Consider the following 23,933-nt stretch of genomic DNA (forward strand, 5'->3'; position numbering starts at 1 on the left):
TGGCCAATGTTTTTAGCAGTTTGTTGATTGCTTAATCACTTTTGAAGCAGTATTTTTCTTTGAGGGTCTTACAAGTCCCTAATTTCCCTGCTAGAAAACCAGCATAGACCAGCAAGGCTGGTCACCAGCAAACCAGCATGGGGTATGCTGGTTATACCAGCAAAACCAGCATATGTTGTGTTTTGGTGCTGGTGACCAGCATCCCATGCTGGTTATGCTGGTCACCAGCATTCCATGCTGGTTATGCTGGTCCAGCATCCCATGCTGGTGACTCATTACACTGAATGAAAAATGCTCTACTCTGCACATTGCAGCCTTATTCATTTAAGACAGGGTTGTCAAACTGGTGCCATGGAGGGCCAAGAGGCTGCAGGTTTTCATTCCAACCGAAACCTCCACCAGGTGATTTCACTGATTGGTTCCTCCTTTCTGATACAAGGTGAGGTAATCAGTGAAATCACCTGGTGATCTATTGATATCTATTGTTCGTGACCCCCTAGCTCTTCCTACTAAACATGGTCAACGGAACATGAGAGGAACTGCAGTCAAAATTCAAATATGAATGATTCAAATTCAGTTACTAGTGACACATTTTTCAGCCCATACTTCAAACAAAGAAAAAGCAAAAACTGCAAAAACTCTGACCTCTGATGCTGAAAATATATTCTTGTGTGCTGCTAACATGTCCATACTCAATTGAGGTGATGTATTGATTGGCAAAGCTCACTCTTCCCCCAAAGTCTCTTGCTAGCGCTCCATTCGTCCACCGCTGTCTCTTGAATTCCGTAGCCACACCTTAATCTCATCCTCAACTTCAGAATCCTGAGGACTTGGCTGGAGGGAGCATTTTCTTACAGCCTCTGAAACATAAAAGTAAAGGGGCCTATATGAAATAATGTGTGTAGTGAGCAGTATCTATATGCTTTTTCTAATACCAGTGTTACCAAACAGTCATTTATTTTTGGCGGGCCGCCACAATATCAACACTGTCCTCCACATATTAATTTTTCTATTTCCAGAGTTGCGCACCATGTTCAATCACTTAGACAGCGTAGCAGTGAATATCATGTTAAATATGCTGACAGAGTGGATGTATTCCTTCTTTGTGTGTGTGTGCTTGAGTGAGAGAGAGATATACCTTAATCTCTCTACTCTGTGTCACAAACCAGGAAGTCAAGATCAACTCCTCTTCTGTCTGTACTTCTTGGTTTTCTGTCTCTGTTCTGGAAGAGAGTGTAGGGTGGGAACAAAGAGGGAGAGAAACAGAGGGATGGAGTGAGAGAGAAGGAGAGTAGAGAAAGAAGGCCAAGACGTGGGTAATTTTCTTTGTGAAAGACAATAAAAGCACGTTACAGTATCTGTTTATTCTAGAATTCACATTGTTTGTTTGAAGATAACATTTGACATTATGAGCATATTTGGGTGTGTCATTTGTTGTCATTTGTTGTACAGGGCTCCAGACTGCGACCAAATGGTCGCTTTTTGCAGCGACCCTTGAGACAGCGCAAGCATATTTGGCAACCACTTGCACGTGTGCAACTTGTAAATTTGCCGACATTTTTTTTATGTCTAAAAATGTCCAGGAACTAGCGGTTATGAAAGGAAGGAGTTTTAGGGAGGTGTCGTTCAGACCTGATCACATCTGGATCAGCTGTCAGTCAGTTCAATAGCTGTTTGTGTCTGAGCACATCAGTGCTGTAATATTAGGCTCACAGCCATCTGAGTTTCTCTCTCTGTACTGTTACCTGATCAACAAACATCTGCACTGAATAAAAACCTGCATGCAGTATTTAAACTGTGCACTGTGTCAGGCAGAGGCACACAAATAAGTTTTACTGAAAAGAAACGTTCATATTTTTGATTATTAGTATTGTCTGTTTTCACTGATGTCCTGATTTTAAAGTCACGGTTTAATAACCCATAATTTTATAAAAGTGTCTTTTGTTCATCACACTTTATTGAGGCTAAATGCTTCAGGAAATTTTTTCTTTTATCACTTTTATCAGCGCTCAATGGTCAGCCTGACAAGTGTTTTTTTTCCCCCTAGCAAACAGACTCATCTACTCTCTCTGACTTAAGTCCATAAAAATAATCCAAATCCATAACAGTTCACATGGGAAGTAGCTACTGATGAAAAGAAAACTATTTCTGATTAATGCAGTCATTTAAAAACTGACTGGTAGTTCTGGAAAAAAAAAAACAGCTGCTTGGTAATATTATCTCTGCTAATACTGACCACCATGCTGCCCATTACAAGTCACTTACACGCATCAGACACCGGCCTCCAAGTATCACTTCATTTTTAGCCAGAAAAAAAGCTGTGTACGTTAAGCCTTGACTTCTAATAGTCTATTTTAACGTACAGTAGCCTTTAACGTACAGTAGCCTACTTGGTACACAATACATTTCTCTCGCTGAGTTTCTCCACTGTGCTTGCCTCCTCACTCTTACACGTACTGAACTCCGTTTTACACTGTGGACCCTCCACGACTAGCATGAGTAAACCGTGAAGTGCCGTGAGGATGCGCAAACCGGCGCAAACAAAGTGGACTTGAGTAAGTAGAGGGTGTAAGGCCATGTTTAAACAAATGCCCCCTCTGTCTCCTATCCGCAAAAACATAGTACATACGGAGAGACTGTGACGTTAGCTGAAAAAGGCAGACCCACACCGAGGAGTGTAGGTGGTGTGACCCACGCAGCTGACAAATTATTCCCGGACCCTCAGCCTTCCTCACGCACACACTCAGACAGGTGAACTCTCTCCCCCTCAACATGGATTATTAAAATTATAGTAAAAGAAAAACGTCGGCAAATTCCACGCACAACGACGCGCGTGCTTTGCGAGAGAAGCTGTGAAAATATTGGCGCTGTCTCAAAAACGGCAAAATGCCACGATCTGGTCTCAGTTTGGAGCCCCGACTGTTGTCAGAAAATTAAATACTCTCGCAGGCCACTGTGGTAATCGGACATGAGGAATATGAGAAACAGGATGATAGGGACCACTAGCCCAACCTTATATTTATTTTTCGCTGAGTGAAGTTTAAGCTAAGCCAACCGTCAACGTCAAGGTTTGCTAGCTGACAAAGATAGCTAACATTCGTCAACGTTCGAAAAAATGGCTAATGGTCTGAATTAACTAAAACCATACTCAAATACAATCCCAGGTGAACACACACTATGACAATATTTGCTGTAACATTAAACTTTAAGATGAAACATTACAATTAAAACTCACCTCGGGAAAACACCACCTTCAGCCAGAAGAAGTAACGGTCGCGCTCTGTTCCGGTGGGGCATGTGAAGAGGCTCAAGTGCGTAGTGATATATGGCACCTCTTCAGCAGAAGATAGTTCCAAGCACGGACGTAATTTGGGGAGGGGGCAGGGAGGACATGTCCCCTCCACTTTTTCAAAAGGCAGTTTTGGTCCCCTGCAGTTTTTACTGTCCAAAAACAATGTTACGCTATATTAAATGGAGACCGGTCAAGCACTGGGACCCAGCGGAAAACGGCCGCTCAAGCTGAAGCCTGTTTTCCTTGAGACCGCCCACAAGCTCTTCGATTGGCTCTGCCGTTTCTTGCTAATGTGTGATTGGCCGTTCCCGCTGCCACTCACTGGTTGTAAACAGCGCCTGGACTTGCTCTCCGGTGAAAAAAGGGGAAAAAAGCGATGCGCATCACCGGTGTTTAGCTCGTTAGCCAGGAGTCCGTCTTCATCTGCCACTGTAAGTCCAATGATCGACGACACTATGTGTTTGGAAGCTTTGGCTAAATTGATTATGTTAAATGTTAATAGTTAACTATTCTGTGGTCTTTGAGTCAAACTGACCCGTGTTCACTTTTCTTTTATATTTAAAATTATATTTTCTTCCATATAACTGCCTGAAAATGGCAGATGGTTCTCTGTTACACTCACTTCAAATAAAATTGATGATCACTACTTGCATTGAATTATGGATATATATATATATATATATATATATATATATATATATATATATATATATATATATATATAATTTATTTATATATATTTTTTTTTCAGTTTCTCCCCTCCTGTGATATTCCCTGGTCAATTTGATCTGCCCATCACTGGGTGGTGCTGGGTGGTGGTCCAAACACTTGAAATGATTTCATTTCATTTTCACATATACCAGTCTGCGATAATCCATCCATTTATATGCCTGAGTTTAACTATTGTCAAAATAATTCAGAATTTCTGCTTTTTTTTTTTTTTTTTTTACTAAAAAATGAGGTATAATTTTATGTAAATGAGGTCTATTGACCAAAAAAATGGTAAACTGTTAATTTTGAACCCTGCTAAACCTTTTAAAACATCTATTATCTATTATATTATCTATTAAAAATTATAGGCTTTTCTTGTTAAAAACAAAAATAATATTTGTTGATGAGTTTTTAAGTGATCATGTGTAGACACAATCCAATTCAAATAATGGATTTTTTATGCATTCTGTGCAGAGGCTATAAATGCAGTCTCTCTCTGAATTTCAAATTACATTTAAAAAAGGGCTGCCTGCACAAAACCATCATGGGCCCAAAGGTACAAAACTTGCTCTGGACCCAAATGGGCTGGCCCACACTGGGCCAACATGGGCTTTCTGTGGGCAATCCACTATTATGGGCTGCTTACGGAGAGCCCGTGGTGAGCTCAGAGCTCTGGGCCTTGCCTGGGCAAGCCAGCACTGGGCCGGTGTAGGTTTGGTCTGGGCTGGCCCTAGCCCACAGTGCCCACAAAAAGCCTGCGTGGGCCCCACTGGGGCATGTTTGCTGGGGGATGCTGGTCACCAGCATGGGATGCTGGTCCAACAACATGCCATGCTGGTCCAACAACATCCCATGCTGGTCCAACAACATCCCATGCTGGTCCACCAGCATCCACCAGCATTTCCATGCTGGTCCACCAGCTACACCAGCATCAGACCAGCACTAACCAGCATTAACCAGCATAGACCAGCAAAGAATCCATGCTGGTCTATGCTGGTTTTTTTTTAGCAGGGTTATCAGTTCACTGTCATCTGGGGACCCACCCATAATTCTGTGGCGACCACCCTGGGAGTCCAGACCCACAGGTTGAGAACCACAGTACGTCCTTTTCAATGTTGGTTTTCTCCGGAAAATAAACTTAGCTCACAAAATGTGGCACAGGTCGCTGGCACTAGCTGGCTAGTAATAACAGACAAAAACGACTGGGTTTTGTAATGAAAATAATGTTTGATCGTTGACACCGATTTTATAGGATACCACACTTTGGCATAAGACCGGGCCGGCGCTTTCGGACGGTGTGTGTGTGTGTGTGTGTGTGTGTGAGAGAGAGAGAGAGAGAGAGAGAGAGAGAGAGAGAGAGAGAGGAAACACACACTCTGATCTATCGGTCATGTCACCTGAGTATTATCTACGTAACTTACCTGTCTTTTCCATCTGTACTTGGTTCTCCTTGGAATCTCGTCTGATTCGCTCTCCAAATACTTCTGATAACCTCCACGTTTTTGAGCCATAATAAACTGCTCTAGTAGGCTAGGCTGATACATCTACGGCTAGGCGAGATCTGCGTGCCTGGTCTTGTGCACTGCGCATGCGCGCAAGGGCGTGCCGCGTCCCCACGCATCCCAGAGTCCTTTGCTACGAAGACGGTTATCTTCTAGCAAACGCGCCAACTAACGTTAGCTAGTTCAAACGTGAGCAGTCATGGAGTATGCGCTGTTTTATTTCAAAGTCGACAAGACTGTGGAGGTCGGACCAGTAAAATCCATCAAGGATGAGGATATGAGTAGTGGTGGGCAGGTGAAGCCTCATGAAGCACTGAGGCTTTCCTAACAATTGTGCCGAAAAAGATTCAAAGCTTCAAGGCTTCAGTGACGGTGACATCTGGTGGACAACTGAAGCCATAGCAACCTCTCAAGAGCACGACTGAAGCACTGACACTGTTTCAATCCCGTGTCAGCAATTAAAGTTCAGAAAAAAACTGTGTGGTCATTCAAGTGTTTTGTTCATTCATACCAAATAATGATTACATCGTCATTATACATAAGTGCAACTAACATCTTTATTAAAAGGAAAAAAAAAAATGCAGACACTCTCACCCTTATTCTAAAACACATTCCAGATTAACCCAAAGAATAAATCTAAATGATATGAAGGGTTAAATGTTGGTTAAGGATTTATTTAAAGCTTTAAGCTTTATTTAAAAACTGTACATAACAGGATCAGAGATCCTTCCTACTTTGCAAATGATCATGGTGTTTGAACTCAGAAACGTTGTTTTTTTTAACTGTTTTATTCCAGTGTTTTTAAGGAATACCTTTAAAAATAATGGTTTGTCATTTGGGGACTTGTATGGTCGATTTGGAATGATTATTCACAGAAGCACACAAGTTATTTGTCTTCACAGATTTTTATTTAGAAATAAGAGTTTTTCCACTGTGGCAGGCTTCAGTCTGCTCCTCTTCTGGCTCACCAGCTCCCCAGCTTTGGAAAAAATCCTTTCGCAGGGAACAGATGATGCTGGGATGCACAGATATTTGCACGCAAGTTTCCACAGCGTAGGATATAAGGTCCTGCGTGCCACCCAGTATTTCAGGGGATCTTCTGCTCTTGCCAGAATTTGTTCTTTCAAATACCTATGACACAAGAAGACAAGAATGACTAAGACATTGAATGACTGAATAAAACAACTGATGTTTCAGCAGTAATCAACATGCATATCTCTGGATCTCCACTGTAGCGCTGGCAGATGCACTGCTGGTGCGTTGCTGAGACTCTACATAGTTGTCCAGTAAAGCCCACAAGTTGTACTGGTCTTCACCAGCACTGGCAGATGTTGTTGCAGTCTCCACTGGCACATCTTCTGCTGACCCATCAATAACACTGGCACACTCTCGTGTCAGCCTTTCAACAGCAGCCTGAGCATTGCTTGGATTTGTAAAGCCAGCCTGTTTGAACCGTGGATCCAAGATGGTGGCCACACACAGGGAGTTCACCTTTTCCAAGCCACTGAATTTTTCACTCAGATTATTTCTCAGGTGGTTGGCAAGAGTGGCACCAACACAAGGAGCCATTTGGGCACATTCAGCAGAAATTACATGTCTCAGCATTTTGGCAATAGGAATCGCCTTTGACCCTGACACTCTCCTTTCCTCAGACAGCTCAACAGTTGCCTGGTAGAATGGCCTTAAAACTGTCAGGCACTGGTTAATTGCTGCATAGTCATCAGCAGTGAAAGGCACTATGTCAGTGCTAAGGGATGCTAGGGCTGCCCCTAATGGTTCTCTCTGCTCATAAAGCCTATGAAGCATGGCATAAGTGCTGTTCCATCTTGTTTCCACCTCTTGGACAAGCTTTTTTTGTGGCATGCCCATATTTACCTGAATAGAGCAACTTTTCTTTCGCTTTTGAACTGGACTTGAAGTGTCCCACTATTTTGCGGGCCCTACTGCGCATGTTTTCCAGCTCAGAAGTCTGACAGAGTGATTTTTTAACAATCAGATTCAGCATGTGGGCAAAGCAATAAATATGTCTAACATTCAACTGACTAACACTTGCCACAATATTGTGAGCCCCATCAGTAACCATCCCACAGACCTTTTCAGTGATTCCCCACTCAGTCATCAAATTTGCAATAGCATCTGCAATATTAGCTGCTGTGTGGGTCAGAGGAAAATACTGCACACCTAAAAGCACAGTAGCCAGATCTAGGCTGTCTGACACATAATGGCAAGTGACACCAAGGTATGCATCCATGTTGACTGATGTCCACATGTCAGCAGTCAAACTCACAGCTGAAGCCTGCTTAATTTCTGCCAAGGCCTTCTCTTTGGTTACGGTGTACCTTGCTTCCACCATTGCCTTTACAGTTTTGCGGCTTGGAATGGAGTAGGATGGGTCCAGGATTTGAATTAAATTTCTGAACCCTTCATCCTCAACGATAGAAAAAGGCTGACTATCTTTAACTATCATGTCCACCAAGGCCTCATCCAGCTTCTGTTTTCTGGACACTGTGTGGGAGAAAGGTTGCTATATGAACATGATACACAACATCTACAGTAAACAGACACACACAAACAGTATATTAGCTTACTGTCAGGATTTCTAGTGTTGACAGGGTCACTGGTTTGCTGGGCATGACTGTCATCATGCCTGGCACGCAAGTGTCTCAGCATAGATGAGGTGTTGTTGCTATAAGACAACTCTTGTGTGCAGAGCAAACACCGCACCTACAAGTAATTGTAATTTTGAGACCCATTTAAAAATGAAAAATACAATTCAATAATGGAAACATAAAATGTAGGCCATAAACTGCAATATACCTTATTTGGTGGTATGAGATCAAAATGATCCCAAACTTTTGAACGTCGTTTACTACTCGCCATGAAAACTGCCAAAATACATCAAATTCTCTCCAAACACTCTCCAAATTTCTATCTCCTCTCAACCCCATTTTGAAGAATAATGATCCATCTTATATAGCTGGCATGGCGCCAAACCATTCAAATCTGTCAAACCTGTCAAGCTGTCATTGGCTCAGAATGCATTGAAACACTATGAGTCACTGAAACGTACTGAAAGACTATGAGCCAATGAAAAGCTTCGAAACATTTTGAAGCAACGAAAGCGCGAAGTGATGCAGCGATGACGTTCGAAGCTTCAAACGTCATCGGTCACGTGCCACTAGTGTTTGATACAAGCTCCGACACAGCTGCTCGAATCACTTCGCTTCAGGAGGAGTGACACAAGCTCCGAAGCCTCGGTATCATTTGCCCATCACTAGATATGAGTAAAGTTGACACATCAGAAACTATAAAAGAATGCCCTGATCTGACGGATGATGAAGGGTGGATAAATGTTAAGTGGACCAGCAAGGGGAAAAAGAAGAAGAAGAAGGAAGAATATTTTCTTGCCAAGGTCTTGCTGTTCAGTGGTAAGTAACTGAATATCGAATATTATCTGACTTAACTTATCGTACTAGGGTGACGAAAAAGCTTTAGCTAGCTAAAACGCTTAGCTAGCTAAGCTAACACTTAGCTAGCTAAGTGTTTTTTTTTTGTTGTTGTTTTTTTTGTTTTTTTTTTAATACATTGTGTTCTCCCTGCTCTTCTCGAGAGTGGGGCAACGTCGAATTAAAGCTGCAAGCAGCGTTGGACGGGCCCTCGCACCTGTGCCCCGCGTCCCCCTTGTGCCCGTCGGGAACGGTTGTGGACACTCTGACTTTGAGGCCTTCTAAAACGGTTCAATTAATAATTTGAGTGAAATTCATGGACATTTCAGTATTTTTTTTTTTTTTTTAAATTTGTGATGCAAAGAGATTATTCAATGAAATGACATTTATTGCAATTGAGTCAGGGAGAACTTACAAACAAGGTGGCGCCACATTCAGTTCACTTCGAAGCAGCCTTTTGCCCCCTGGCCGCACGTGCAGGTCCAATTGTTTGTAACGTTACACAAGAAATCCGTCTATTGGGTCCTTCTTCTTTTTTGAATTAAGTCTTAGTTCTATGGTGTTACTTTCCACGTCCAGCGTCTCCATCAGCTCCACTGCCCTCTCTGCCCACACTGAGAGTGAATGCCTCCTGAGTCTCTTGGGCTGTGTTCAGACTGCAGGCGAATCTGATTCAAATCAGAGTCCTTCTCAAATCCGATTTTTAGGGCTGACTGTCCACACTGTTTTTAGCAAGTGTCCAAATCGGATCTGGCTCTGTTCAGACTGGGCCACATCATTGAAAGAGTCCGCTTGATGACTGGTTAGTCGGATCTGCATGCTGCATTTGGATTTAATAACTCTTTTCTTCCATCCAGATGACTACAGTGACCTTTGTAAAAAGAGGGAAGACTGGTGCCAAAGCGGCGCAGATATATGGGCAACCCGTAAAAGAAAAATAACCCCCCCCCCCCAACAAGTTGGCGGACCAGGAGGACAGACCAGCGGAAAAAAAGGTGATATACACTGTAAAAACTGCTGGGTTAAAAACAACTCAATTTGGGTTATTTTGGTAACCCAGTGCTGGGTCAAAAAGGGACCGACCCAGCACTGGGTTGTTATAACACAGCACAGTTGGGTTATTGGTCTGACCGAGCATGTTGGGTTATGTTTTCTACCCAAAAAATGGGTAGAAATGACTATATTGATGGGTTAAACTTACCAAAGAGTGGGTTGAAAAATACAACCCAAATTCTGGGTTATCGGTATTATTTAGGTTAAAATGACTTTTTTCACATTCACACACACAGTCATACCTAGGACCAACTTAGCTTCTCCAATTCACCTAACCTGCATGTCTTTGGACGGTGGGAGGAAACCGGAGTGCCCGGCGGAAACCCACGCAGACAAGGGGAGAACATGCAAACTCCACACACAAAGGATCTTGGGTGGGAATCGAACCCAGGACCTTCTCACTGTGAGGCCACAGTGCTAACCACTACACCACCGTGCCACCCTCATTTCACATTAACGATCCTCATACCAAACTTTCTTTTGGCAAACAATTGTACATTGCAAATTAAAAAAAAAAAAAAAAAAAAGTTTTCAGTAACGTTCATGGACTAATTATTTTTTCCACTTTAAAATCATGAAAACTTGAACCATTGAGCCAGAGGTAGCTGAAATCTTTGTAGCTTGTTTAGCTCACATAATAAACACTTTAACCATCAAACCTAGTAATCTAGCCTAGGGGGCTGTGCATCCACAGCATAGACATACAAAATGTTTGTTTGTTTGGTAGATTTTTTTTTTTTTTTTTTTTTAGCTCACTTTGACAGTTGTAGTTTCACTATCTAACCGTTTTCAGTTACATCCCGGACCCGGAGCAATGCTGCTGCGTGCTGCTTGGTCAAGTCGTGTCGTCCTCTGCTCAAAAAAGGCTGGCTGGCTGCAAGCATCTCCAACCCATTGCGTTGGGTCACCATTTTTAGATTTGAAACAGTGACCCTTTGGTCTATCATCTTCATCTACCTTCATCTACTATCTTCATCTACCCGGTTTATAATATTGGATTATGTGATTGATAAGGCACTTTCAAAATAATCCAATCCAAATGTCTTTCTATAGCAGCTGAAGGTGTTTAAACACCCCATGCATTTTTTGAAACACAGTTTCAAAAAATCACAGTTTCAAAAAATCCTAGAGGAAACCCTGCCACAGGTGGTACTATAGCACCCAATTGAGAACTTTAAATAAACATGTTTCAGGCTCTTTTTGACCTACCGTCATGATATTTTTGCACGCATAGTACATTGCCTCCAGGGGAACAAATATGCATCATAGCAGAAACCACAACCACCCTCAATTCTGATTGGTCCACACGTTTTGCTCAATATCTGCAGACCTTTTTCTAGTTATTGTTGTTATGGTGTAGTCCATTAGGGAAGAGGATTCTGAGATGCAAGACCTCCCCGTGGAAGACATCTCCATGTCAGATGATGACCTGGAGCCTGACCTGGACTCTCACCCTACCTTCCGGACCTGGGGCACAGCGATGCTCGAAATAAGACAACTTAAAGAGGAGAGGGGAATTACTGGATGCAGTGACCCGTAATATTTCGATTATACATTTTCCAGCTTTCCCAGCATGGTAGACTGGCTTGGTATAGGCAGAGTAATTTTATGCAAGTCAGCCCAATCAGCTAGGGGTGTCCCATGTCAGATTTTGAGTATCTACCGATCTGCCGACTCCCGATCTGATACTTCTGCATTTTTTCATATCGGATAATCCAATCAAAAGCGACCATTTGTATGTGTAAAGGAAGCATTGTGAGCAGTTTTCAAACTAAAGGTATCAGGCTAAAAGCACATAGAAGGTCATGCATCTTATTATGGTTTTCTTTTTTACATGGATTTTATTTTGTGCCACTGCCACTGACTGAAAAGGTTGGTGGCAACTGTGCCACCAGTGTAAAATGTTCGAGCTCTGGCAAGGATTTTCTATGTCGCCGTCTGAGCCGTTTAATGGCAGTCGTGCTTTTCCATAGCCAGTGAACCACAAGGGTGTGTTCAGGTTAGCCGCAAACGTTTGTTGTGCTCTATGGAAAATAGTTTGTAAATTTAATGTTCACTGTGTTGCTGAAGTTGAAAGCACCCCAGCTGTTTGTGAAAGAGGTTGGGATATCTGCCATCTTTTAGCGTTACATTGCTCTCTATTGTACTGGACCATCTCCCATTATGATACTCTCTGGTACAGGTGAAACTGAAGCCTCATCACTTTACCCTCCTGTATATTCATAAATTCTAGAGTAGGCCTACTCTAGAATCTATCAGTATACATACAGTCATGGTTTTGCACCCTTGTCTTATAATTTACAATTTTCACTGTCTGAACAGAGCTCTCCGGGGTTGCGCGGCAGCTAAAGAAGGTTTTGCACGGAACTGCTTCCACAACAAATCACCCAAGGTATGGATTGTGAGGCAGCATGCTTCTACTGATTGTATTGATGGGAGAAATGATGGCAGGAAAAGTTACTATCAAACCACAAAAAAATTTAAGAAACAATAACAGGCTGGTTGGGCTGGTAGTCTGGCAGCCGAGGGGGTGAACCTTGTTTAGTCAGAGTTTTTTTTTTCCTGCTGTTTCTTGTAGCTTTGGGGTCCTTCTTCAAAATCCTAAAGGGTGTCCGGTAGAGAGACCACCTAAGGGATCAAAACGACCCCATGCTGTCTGTCCTCTATAAACCCCGAAAATGCTAACCGGGCACTGTCCAAGATTATGAAGAGGGACCCCCAAGCTAAGATTTCCTAATGAGATGACTCACAATGTCGCGGTTTGCACCATCCTCCCAAATTGATTTGGAGAAATGGGTTACTGATGAAGTGTTCTGATTTCTCCAGCACTCCTATGCGGCCCGCCTCAAGGCCCACAACATCTGACATACCAGCACTGCAGGACACTCCCCCAAGACCACCATCTGAAGGACTAGAGTCTGAGATGACAGTAAGTATCACATGTACAGTATTCCCCTCATTAGGGTAACAATTTTAAATTGTCTTCATGGGAGCAATATGAATTTGAAAAGTGGTTTTGAATGTTGCATTGTTTGTACAAAGAGTGTAGCTGTTTACAATTAAAATAAATTGGTAAATATTAAAAACGTATGAGGCTGGAGTTTGGCCAAAATATTCAAATTGCATGAACTTTTATGTTTCACAAATAATATTAAAAAAAAAAAAAAAAATTAGCTTTACATGTGCACTCTTTTAGAATGCACCATGCAGAAGATGGGTAATTGTTATACCTTTTGTAGACAGAGCTCTTCCTTCTTACAGACTGAATGTCCGTTCCTAAAAAGGGGCTCTGAAAGTGCAGCTGCCTCCACTGACCGAAAGGATTGCCTTTAGTGTTGTGTGTATAGGATTCCCCTTGGTAGGGAATCCTTGCATTAAACAGGTCTGCTTATCAAGTCATTAAGGGATGGTCCTATGACAGTATAAGTGGAGCGATTAATAGTTGCCCTTCCCTACCGGCGTCTAAGGTCATGACTGCACTGACACTGATGCTGACTCTTAGAGGTCTGTGACGACTGTGTTTGCAAGAATATGGACTCTGTTCTGTAAGGAGATACCTATTGCATATCTATCAGCATAGTACATTCTACAAAGAGTGCACATGTAAAGCTAGAATTATGCATTTTCATTATTTGTGAAACAAAAGTTCATGCAATTTGTGACGAATAATTCTGCCGACGCCAACCTAATACATTTGTAATATTTTACTTTAAACTTTAAAATTGTCAATGTAATTAATAATTACAGACACTGCAGCTCAACACACATAACTGTACGCACCTATCCTTTAATGTTTTTAGAAGTACAGTACTAATCTAGAAGCACAAATTGGAGACCTGTTACTTCACACTCCTTCCCCACCTCTAATCCTCCGCCACCTCTAACCTTTCCGTCACCACTTGACATACAGTACATGTACATACTGCACGTGTGTAGAGTATCTAAATTTTATACATTTTTTACATTGTTTTGCAGGTCGATCTTGTTCCGGGCTCCGGGGTTCGAGTTCCCAAGTGCAAGTTAAGTGCCCTTAGGACAAGCACTCCTGCCACCTACATCGGGGACCTTGCCATCCTCGTTTTTGGAAAAGAAACTCTTTCAGAGTCGAGCTTGACCGGGAAGCAGTCTGGCGCCCACAAAGATGTGGCGTCAAAGCGACCACTGGATGAAAAGAAGCTTGAGGTCATAATTGGTGAGCTCTTCAGTTGTGATTTATAGCCCAGCTTGCTTCACATCAATTAGTTAATTGCTCTCTTGAAAGGATTTTTGGTTAATCTGGCTCAAATTTGTGTGTGTGTGTGTGTGTGTGTGTGTGTGTGTGTGTGTGTGTGTGTGTGTGTGTGTGTTTAACAGGGCATGTTAGGTCCAAATACCCAAACACCAGCGTCCAGGAGGTCAGAAGGGTAATCCGGAAGAAGATAAACAACATCAGCTACAACTCTAAGAAAAACTAAAGATAGAGCCATTTCGAAAAATGTTGCACTGGCTGGGCACTTTATTTTGATTTTTTGATATTTATTTTAAGTTTTATGCCCCCTGATCTGATGCCCGGGGATGTCTTACCCCCCTCTGTCCTGATGAAGACCATGTAGGTATAAAAATAAAAACCTCCTCGTTCTTAACTGAGTGCCCGGGTCTCCCTATTTTTCTGTTTTACAGTGTTCAAGGTCAAAGTTGTTCAAAATTCAAGTTGTTCTAAATTTATTGTATTTTTGACACAGATTAATTAAATGGTAATTGTGTATGAAGGTTCAATGTCTGCATTTGAATATCTTAAAAGGTAAACAATCAGACTTGTGGACTAGTATTAAGATGTTAATTTGCTGTATATGAGTACTCTGCATTCAAGTAAATTGTAAGTAAAGGAGTAGTGTACTATAATTACTGTAGCAGTATTTATTGCTAGTATAAGAATAGCAATTCAAGTGCATTGTAAGTAAGCGGGCATAGTATATTTTGAGTATATAAATGGTATGCTTCAAGTATGACAACAGTTTAATTCAAGTATGGTTGTAGTATGCATCAAGTATAAGTAAAGTATATTTCAAGTACATTGCAGGTAAAAGTAGTGTACTTATAAGTTTATAAAAGTGCAATGTAAGTAAAGCAATAGTGTACTTCAAGTACAACTCAAGTACAACTCAAGTACATGAAATAGTATAATTTAAGTATACTTATATATACTTCATTAATACTTAAGGAAGTCTTCAGTAGTGTACTTCAAGTACACTAATGAGTATATGAATGGTTTACTTTAAGTACAACTCAAGTACAACTCAAGTACATGAAATAGTATAATTTAAGTATACTTATATATACTTCATTAATACTTAAGGAAGTCTTCAGTAGTGTACTTCAAGTACACTAATGAGTATACGGATGGTTTACTTTAAGTACAACTCAAGTACATGAAATAGTATAATTTAAGTATACTTATATATACTTCATTAATACTTAAGGAAGTCTTCAGTAGTGTACTTCAAGTACACTAATGAGTATATGAATGGTTTACTTTAAGTACAACTCAAGTACAACTCAAGTACATGAAATAGTATAATTTAAGTGTACTTATAAATACTTCATTAATACTTAAGGAAGTCTTCACTAGTGTACTTCAAGTACACTAATGAGTATATGAATGGTTTACCTTAAGTACAACTCAAGTACAACTCAAGTACATGAAATAGTATAATTTAAGTATACTTATATATACTTGATTAATACTTAAGGAAGTCTTCAGTACTACTGAAGTAGTACTTCAGTAGTACTTCAAGTTCTTTCAGTATATAGTTCAAGTTCTTTGAGTATATAAATGGTTTATGTTAAGTAAAGGAATAGTACCATTCAAGTACAGGTAATAGTATAATTTAAGTATACTTATATATAAGTAAAGTAATCTTGAAGTTTACTTGAGTATACTCAAAAGTGGGCCAAATCAGGGTACTTTTAGTATAAGTATACTAACTAGTACATATGTAAGTACACTACTAGTACATAAATACAAGTATACTTGGTAATGAAAGTATACTTGATAAAGTATACTCAAACTCCACTTAAGTATACTTGGAAAGGTAAACTAGCAGTTTACTTCTTTTTGGTAAGGGCCGTCACAGCTGATGTCAGATCAAAGGAGATTGGCACCGTTTGTGCTGATTGTGAGGTTTTGGTGACGTGCGCCAGCCAGCCAAACTTCCACTGCGCCAGCTCCGCTCCGCCTTGCGCTGAAAGTAGACGTGGTTTCAGATGGCGAGCTTTTGGCGCACCTCAGCGAAGCCTTTTGGCACGAAACTGTCACTGCGCCAAGCCGAATCTGTCAGCACCTCCCCCCGCTGCGCCGCCACTCCCATCTCGGCGAACCTCCGCCTGCGAAACTTGGACACTGTCCGCCTCTGCCGTTTCGCCGGTCGAAACTAGCTCTGCGCGGAGTTCGCCTCACTGTGCCACCCTGCGCTGCGCCGGGAAACTAGAGCCCATAGATTTCTAAATACGTACACCTCCACCTGATTCAAGCCTCATTCCCCCTCTCTCTCCTATTTCCATCATTGGTGTGTTAGCTGCCAGTTTCTATGATTCAAGATCTTGTGTTCAAATTTGGACCAATGAGACAAAGTTTTTTCTTATTTTCAATCAGGTAGCAGACAGTAAGGGTGAGGATGGTGTAAAAACGGAAAGTCTTTTTGCATTCACTTTTCTCTTGATTTTCAGTTTTGAGTCAAATTAAAGCCTTTTTTCTCAATTTCCTGCACAGTGAAAAGTCAATGAAAAGCCAAAGTATGTGGTGTCACTTTTCAAGACTGTTTGAAGGTTGTAGTAGCATGAAAAGACCACAGGGTGACAGCAAAAGACCATGTATAAAATTGAGCTAGACGCTAGAGGGGTTAAAATCACCTCTGAATGACCCCACTGCTTGCTTATTTATTTATTTATTTATTTATTTATTTATTGAATGAGATTGAAAGATTAAACAAACTGCATGGTGTCATAAATTCTTTTCTGCTCATAGGATTGACTTGAAATTTTGCTGTGCAGGAAGCCTCCCTCTAGCAGTGTGCAAAGCATCATGGCTGGCCATCTTTGTTTTCTGGAATTATGGCCAGTGACTTTTTTAATGTGTGTGTGTGTGTGTGTGTGTGTGTGTGTGTGTGTGTGTGTGTGTTGAAAAAGCTCTTACTAACAGCCTTTGGCAGAGTATTGTGGTTTAGTGTTTTCCCAAAGCAAGCCACCGGAGGGCGCACAGGAGCACAGAGGAGCTAGCAGCGAGGAGCAAGGCAAACCACCGGAAGGCGCAGAGGGCCCGGAGACCCATGGGCCCCTGTTCTTCCATGGGCCATTTAGGCCTTTGGGCCCAGAGACTTCACACTTGTCCAGGTTGGTTTTCCAGAATTATAGCTAGTGCATGTTGACACAGTTGACATTTTGTCAAATGCTGTTATTTTAGGTTAGATCTGCAGCATATATGCCGCAGCTTTAACCAAAAATCACAGCCTTTGGCAGAGTTTTGTGGTTTGGTGTTTTCCCAAGGCCGGCCACCGGAGGGAACAAAGGAGCCCTGATGATGTTAAACTTATTCTGACACCCTTGAAAACAATGTTGAGGGGAGGAGTAAGGAAGCCTTTCAAATAAACAGCAACAACTCCCTAAAACAAGGTCCTGGAGGGCTAAAATAGCCATATGATGTGTGCGGCTCAGGCTTGAGAAAGAACAGCCACTTGATGTTGAGCCATCATAATGTGTTAGTGTGGAGTGAGTGGATTTAGCAAGTGTAGCACTTGAAAGGACATGCAGTGTATAGTGATGTTTACAGTTCAGTTTGCCAAACTTATATATACACACACACACACACACACACACACATATATATATATATATATATATATATACATATATGGTTTGGGGTGAGCTGGACCGCAGAGTGAAGGCAAAGGGGCCAACAAGTGCTAAACACCTCTGGGAACTCCTTCAAGACTGTTGGAAAACCATTTCAGGTGACTACCTCTTGAAGCTCATTGAGAGAATGCCAAGAGTGTGCAAAGCAGTAATCAGAGCAAAGGGTGGCTATTTTGAAGAAACTAGAATATATAACATGTTTTCAGTTATTTCACCTTTTTTTGTTAAGTACATAACTCCACATGTGTTCATTCATAGTTTTGATTCCTTCAGTTAGAATCTACAATGTAAATAGTCATGAAAATAAAGAAAACGCATTGAATGAGAAGGTGTGTCCAAACTTTTGGCCTGTACTGTACATATACAGACACATATACATACACACACACACACACACACACACACACACACACACACACATACACTATATTACCAAAAGTATTCGCTCACCCATTCAAATGATCAGAATCAGGTGTCCTAATCACTTGGCCTGGCCACAGGTGTATAAAATCAAGCACTCAGGCATGCAGACTGTGAAACAAGACATTTGTGAAAGAATGGGCCGCTCTCAGGAGCTCAGTGAATTCCAGCGTGGAACTGTCATAGGATGCCACCTGTGCAACAAATCCAGTCGTGAAATTTCCTTGCTCCTAAATATTCCACAGTCAACTGTCAGCTCTATTATAACAAAATGGAAGCGTTTGGGAACAACAGCAACTCAGCCACGAAGTGGTAGGCCACCTAAAGTGACGGAGAGGGGTCAGCGGATGCTGAAGCGCATAGTGCAAAGAGGTCGCCGACTTTCTGCACAGTCAATTGCTACAGAGCTACAAACGTCATGTGACCTTCAGATTAGCCCAAGTACAGTACGCAGAGAGCTTCATGGAATGGGTTTCCATGGCCGAGCAGCTGCAGCCAAGCCACACATCACCAAGTGCAATGCAAAGCGTCGGATGCAATGGTGTAAAGCACGCCGCCACTGGCCTCTAGAGCAGTGGAGACGCGTTCTCTGGAGTGATGAATCACGCTTTTCCATCTGGCAATCTGATGGACGAGTCTGGGTTTGGAGGTTGCCAGGAGAACGGTACATTTCAGACTGCATTGTGCCGACTGTGAAATTTGGTGGAGGAGGAATTATGGTGTGGGGTTGTTTTTCAGGAGCTGGGCCTGGCCCCTTAGTTCCAGTGAAAGGAACTTTGAATGCTTCAGGATACCAAAACATTTTGGACAATTCCATGCTCCCAACCTTGTGGGAACAGTTTGGAGCGGGCCCCTTCCTCTTCCAACATGACTGTGCACCAGTGCACAAAGCAAGGTCCATAAAGACATGGATGACAGAGTCTGGTGTGGATGAACTTGACTGGCCTGCACAGAGTCCTGACCTGAACCCGATAGAACACCTTTGGGATGAATTAGAGTGGAGACTGAGAGCCAGGCCTTCTCGACCAACATCAGTGTGTGACCTCACCAATGCGCTTTTGGAAGAATGGTCAAAAATTCCTATAAACACTCTCCTCAACCTTGTGGACAGTCTTCCCAGAAGAGTTGAAGCTGTAATAGCTGCAAAAGGTGGACCGACATCATATTGAACTCTATGGGTTAGGAATGGGATGGCACTTCAGTTCATAGTATGAGTAAAGGCAGGTGAGCGAATACTTTTGGTAATATAGTGTATCACCTCTGCTGCCCAATCTAGAACAATATGTGTCCTGTTCCACCAGGCAGAACAGAACACTAGATAAATGCTTTGGGAACATACCTGATGCCTACGTCACAAGATGTCATCCACCATTAGGTTGCTCTGACCACAATGTAATCCATCTACTACCAAGATACAGGCAAAAACTTAAAGCCCATCCTGCATTGACTAAAACTATCCCCATGTGGACTAATGACGCAGTAGGAAAACTGCAAGGATGCATTGAAGTAACAGACTGGGATGTTTTCTTTGAAGGATGTAATAACAACATAGACTTTCTCACTGACTCACTCACCTCAATTTTGCACAGAATCTGTTATTCCAACAAAAACGGTAAAGGTGTATTCAAACAGTAAACCGTGGATCACAAAAGATTTCAAACAAGCTCTGATCCAAAAGAAATATGCCTTTCTACAAGGAAATCAGAATGAACTGAATTCCATGAATAAGGATTTAAGGTGCAAGATAAGACAGGGGAAACGTGAGTACAAGAGAAAGGTGGAGGAGAAGCTGTCTGGTGGAAATGCCAGGGAGGCATGGAAAGATCTCAACATGATGATGGGCAGAACACAAGAAAAACACAGTATACAACATAATGATCCCATTAAATTTGCAAATGAACTCAATTCCCTCTTCGGGCGCTTTGACCATCGGCAACACACAACAGCACAATTCAACACAACTGCGAATGGAAATAAATCAGTTCAAATAACAACTGAGGTGGTGGCTGCTCTTAAGAGGGTGAACCCACACAAGGCTAAAGGACCTGATGGACTAGAAGGGAGAATTCTTAAAGACTGTGCGGAACAGCTGGGTAATGTAATGACTAGACTCTTCCAGCTGTTTATGGACACAAGCTCAGTTCCAACAATTTGGAAAACATATACAATAATCCCTATTCCTAAGAAATCGGGAGCCAAAGAACTGCAAGACTTTAGACCTGTTGCCCTTACACCCATTCTTAGTAAATGCATGGAGAGAGTCATAAGTAATCATCTGAAAGTGGCACTCTGTGAACATTTAGACCCACTGCAGTTTGCCTTTAAAGCCAAGTGGGGGGTGGAGGATGCCAGCTTGACTTTAATACAAGCAGTAACTGAACATTTGGTTCACGAGCAAGGACCACACCAACAACAAGGTACGTTTGAACGATTTATTGCGAAGTGAATTGAACTTGATTGATAGTCTTGTAGTGCGGCTGCATGTGGGGAAGCTTCTTAGGGAATCCGCCGTAGCTCCGGGTACGACGAACCCCCCTTAGGACCCTATGAAGACAGGAGAGGAGAAGGGAGAGAACACAGGGTGGGAGGGAGGGTGCAGAGTACGAGAGTGACAGGGGAGGAAGGGGTTAGGAGAATTTAAGCAATGCCGGAAGAGGTGTGGTTGTGGTGTGGTCCTGCTCCCGAAACTACGCTAGAAAGCTTCAATTCACGAGCAAGGACCACACCAACAACAAGGTACGTTTGAACGATTTATTGCGAAGTGAATTGAACTTGATTGATAGTCTTGTAGTGCGGCTGCGTGTGGGGAAGCTTCTTAGGGAATCCGCCGTAGCCCCGGGTACGACGAACCCCCAAAAAGCTTCATTATTTGAAACGGAATTGAGTGGAGTTGGATTAGATGATCAGCGGTATTAAGGCGCAGTCTACGATTGAACGTTGGAGCCGAATATGGAGGGACCGTTGTTGGGTAGTTGACCGCATAAGGGGTCAAGCTTCTGAACTTCTTGAATGAGAAGCGGGAGCGAATGTGCAATGGCATTGATGTGACCAGAGACGTGAGCAGCTCGGAGGATGTACTGGTGAGTGACGGAGTGCCAGCTTAGACGACGTATGAACGGCATGATAGATAAGGAATTGGAACGACCTTTGTTGATGATGTAATGAATACCAGGTTATCGGAGTAGAGGAGGATAGACTTGCAAAACCATTCATGTCACCGAAGGATGGCAGCGACTACGATGGGGTATATTTCGAAGAGCGTTGGGGATTCAATTTTTTTCAATTCAATTCAATTTTATTTATTTGTATAGCCCAGAATCACAAATTACGAATTTGTCTCAAAGGGCTTTATGGAAATTATAACATCCTCTGTCCTTAGACCCTCACATCGGATGAGGAACAACTCCCTAAAAAAACCCTTTAACGGGGAGAAAAATAGGAAGAAACCTCAGGGGAGCAACAGAGGAGGGATCCCTCCCCAGGACGGACAGACGTGTTATAGATGTTGTAAACACAGAACACAAACAATAAAAGGTATATATGTATAATGTGGGATGTTATCTAGCACTTGCTAGCGAGCAACCATTCTGTTGCCAACCATCTTCCATCGTAGAAACCCCCAAAGAACCAGCAGATGGAGCAGCATTGGTATAAGAATTAATGTCGTGAGGTGAGTCAGATGGTCAGCGTAAAAGAAGGTAATCCCATTCCAGATTGAGGGGAGGTTGAGCCACGGATGGAGTTCGGCCTGACTGGGACTGTGAGATGTCCAGAAGGGACGGAACAGAAGCAGCGATGGATAGCAAGTGGGAGATGAAGCTTGCTCCTGGGGAATGATATGCATGGCGAAGTGGAGGTGGCCTAAAAGAAAAGGAAGTTGGAGTTTGGTGCACTAAGGGGCGAGGACGTTCAAATTCGGAAGCTGATTCGATTGAGCTTCATGACTGAAAGAGAAGCTTGCAGCTGTTTTGTGTCCAGTGTGGCACCGAGGAATTCCAGAGATGTGAAGGGGCCCTCTGTTTTCTCGGAGGACGGAGGCACTCCTAGGTCAGGGAAGACTGCAGTGAGTGTAGGCAAACCCGAAGCTGGTGATGATGAGGGTGGCGAATTAAGAGAAATCATCCGAGAAGTGGACGATCCACATAATTTTGTGGTTAGAAAGCAGGGCTCTGTTTTTGCTTTAGAATGGATGAAATGACTTGGCATGGGCGGCCATAGAGCAGGAGGAGGCTGGGTGGGAGGGGCGCTACGCACGGGGAGCGCAGAAGGCTGCATGGCGCGAAGATGCGGTAATAGATTTCCTTATCGAGTGTGCCCCGGTATCTGATGAAGTCGGGCTGCTGCGTCGGAAGCAAAGTGGACGCGATGTTTCAGATATCATGAGAATTCTGGTAGCTAGCAGGGGGCGCTGGCATCACGGTGCCATGAACTTCGGCTAATTTCAAGTTGCTGCGACTGCTGGATGTGAGTGGCAGGTGGCGCTGGCATCCCGTTGCCAGGAGCCCCGAATGACGGAAGCTACGGTTGTTGCTGAATTAGAGCTGCGAAGGTTGCTGGCATCCTGGTGCCAGAAGTCCCGAATGGAAGAAACTGCTGCTGTTGCTGGAATAAAGCTAAGGAGGATGCTGGCATCATGGTGCCGGCAGTCCCGAATGACGGAAACTGCGATTGTTGCTGTATTAGAGCTGCGAAGGGTGCTGGCATCCAAGTGCCAGGAGCCCTGAATGGAGGAAACTGCTGCTGTTGCTGGAATAGAGCTGAGGAGGGTGCTGGCATCCCGGTGCCAGTAGCCCCGAATGATGGAAACTGCGATTGTTGCTGTATTAGAGCTGTGAAGGGTGCTGGCATCCAAGTGCTAGGAGTCCTGAATAGAGAAAACTGCTGCTGTTGCTGGGATAGAGCTGAGGAGGGTGCTGGCATCCCGGTGCCAGGAGCCCCGGATGGAGGAAACTGTTGTTGCTGAATAAGAGCTGCAGACAGTGTTGGCATCCCAGTGCCAGAAGTCGGTGCTGGAGGAAGCTGGTGCTGTTGCTGGAATAGATCTGTGGAGAGCTCTGGCATCCTGTGCCAGAAGTCTGTGCTGGAGGAAGCTGGTGGTGTTGCTGGCATAGAGCTATGGAATTGTGGAGAGCCCTGGCATCCCGGTACCAGGAGACCCTGCTGGAGGAAGCTGGTGCTGTTGCTGATTTAGAGTTGTGGAGGGTGTTGGCATCTTGGTGCCAGGAGTCTGTGCTGGAGGAAACTGTTGCTATTGCTATAATAGAACTGTGGAAGGCCCCTGGCATCTTGGTGCCAGAAGCCCCTGCTGGAGGGAGCTGGTACTGTTGCTGATTTAGAGCTGTGGAAGGCCTTTGGCATCCTGGTGCCAGAAGCCACTGCTGGAGGAAGCTGCTGCTGTTGCTGGAATGGCAGTGGAAGGCCCTTGGCATCCCGGAGCTGGAAGCCTGTGCTGGAGGAAGCTGCTATTGCTGTAATAGAGCTGTGGAAGGCCCCTGGCATCTTGGTGCCAGAAGCCCCTGCTGGAGGGAGCTGGTACTGTTGCTGATTTAGAGCTGTGGAAGGCCTTTGGCATCCTGGTGCCAGAAGCCACTGCTGGAGGAAGCTGCTGCTGTTGCTGGAATA

At 43.2% G+C, this 23,933-nt stretch overlaps 1 long non-coding RNA gene across 1 annotated transcript; it reads right to left on the reverse strand.

Moving 5' to 3' along the window:
* Positions 1 to 770: 770 nt before the first annotated feature.
* Positions 771 to 3,330, reverse strand: LOC115356796 (uncharacterized). Its single transcript, XR_003928016.1, has 3 exons — positions 3,236 to 3,330; positions 1,139 to 1,223; positions 771 to 860 (listed from the first exon to the last, which is right to left on the reverse strand). It is a non-coding gene; the product is annotated as an uncharacterized LOC115356796 (long non-coding RNA).
* Between the last annotated feature and the right edge of the window lie 20,603 nt (positions 3,331 to 23,933).

The sequence above is a fragment of the Myripristis murdjan genome, unplaced genomic scaffold (genome assembly GCF_902150065.1).
Source record: "Myripristis murdjan unplaced genomic scaffold, fMyrMur1.1, whole genome shotgun sequence".
In the NCBI taxonomy this organism is placed as follows: Eukaryota; Metazoa; Chordata; class Actinopteri; order Holocentriformes; family Holocentridae; genus Myripristis; species Myripristis murdjan.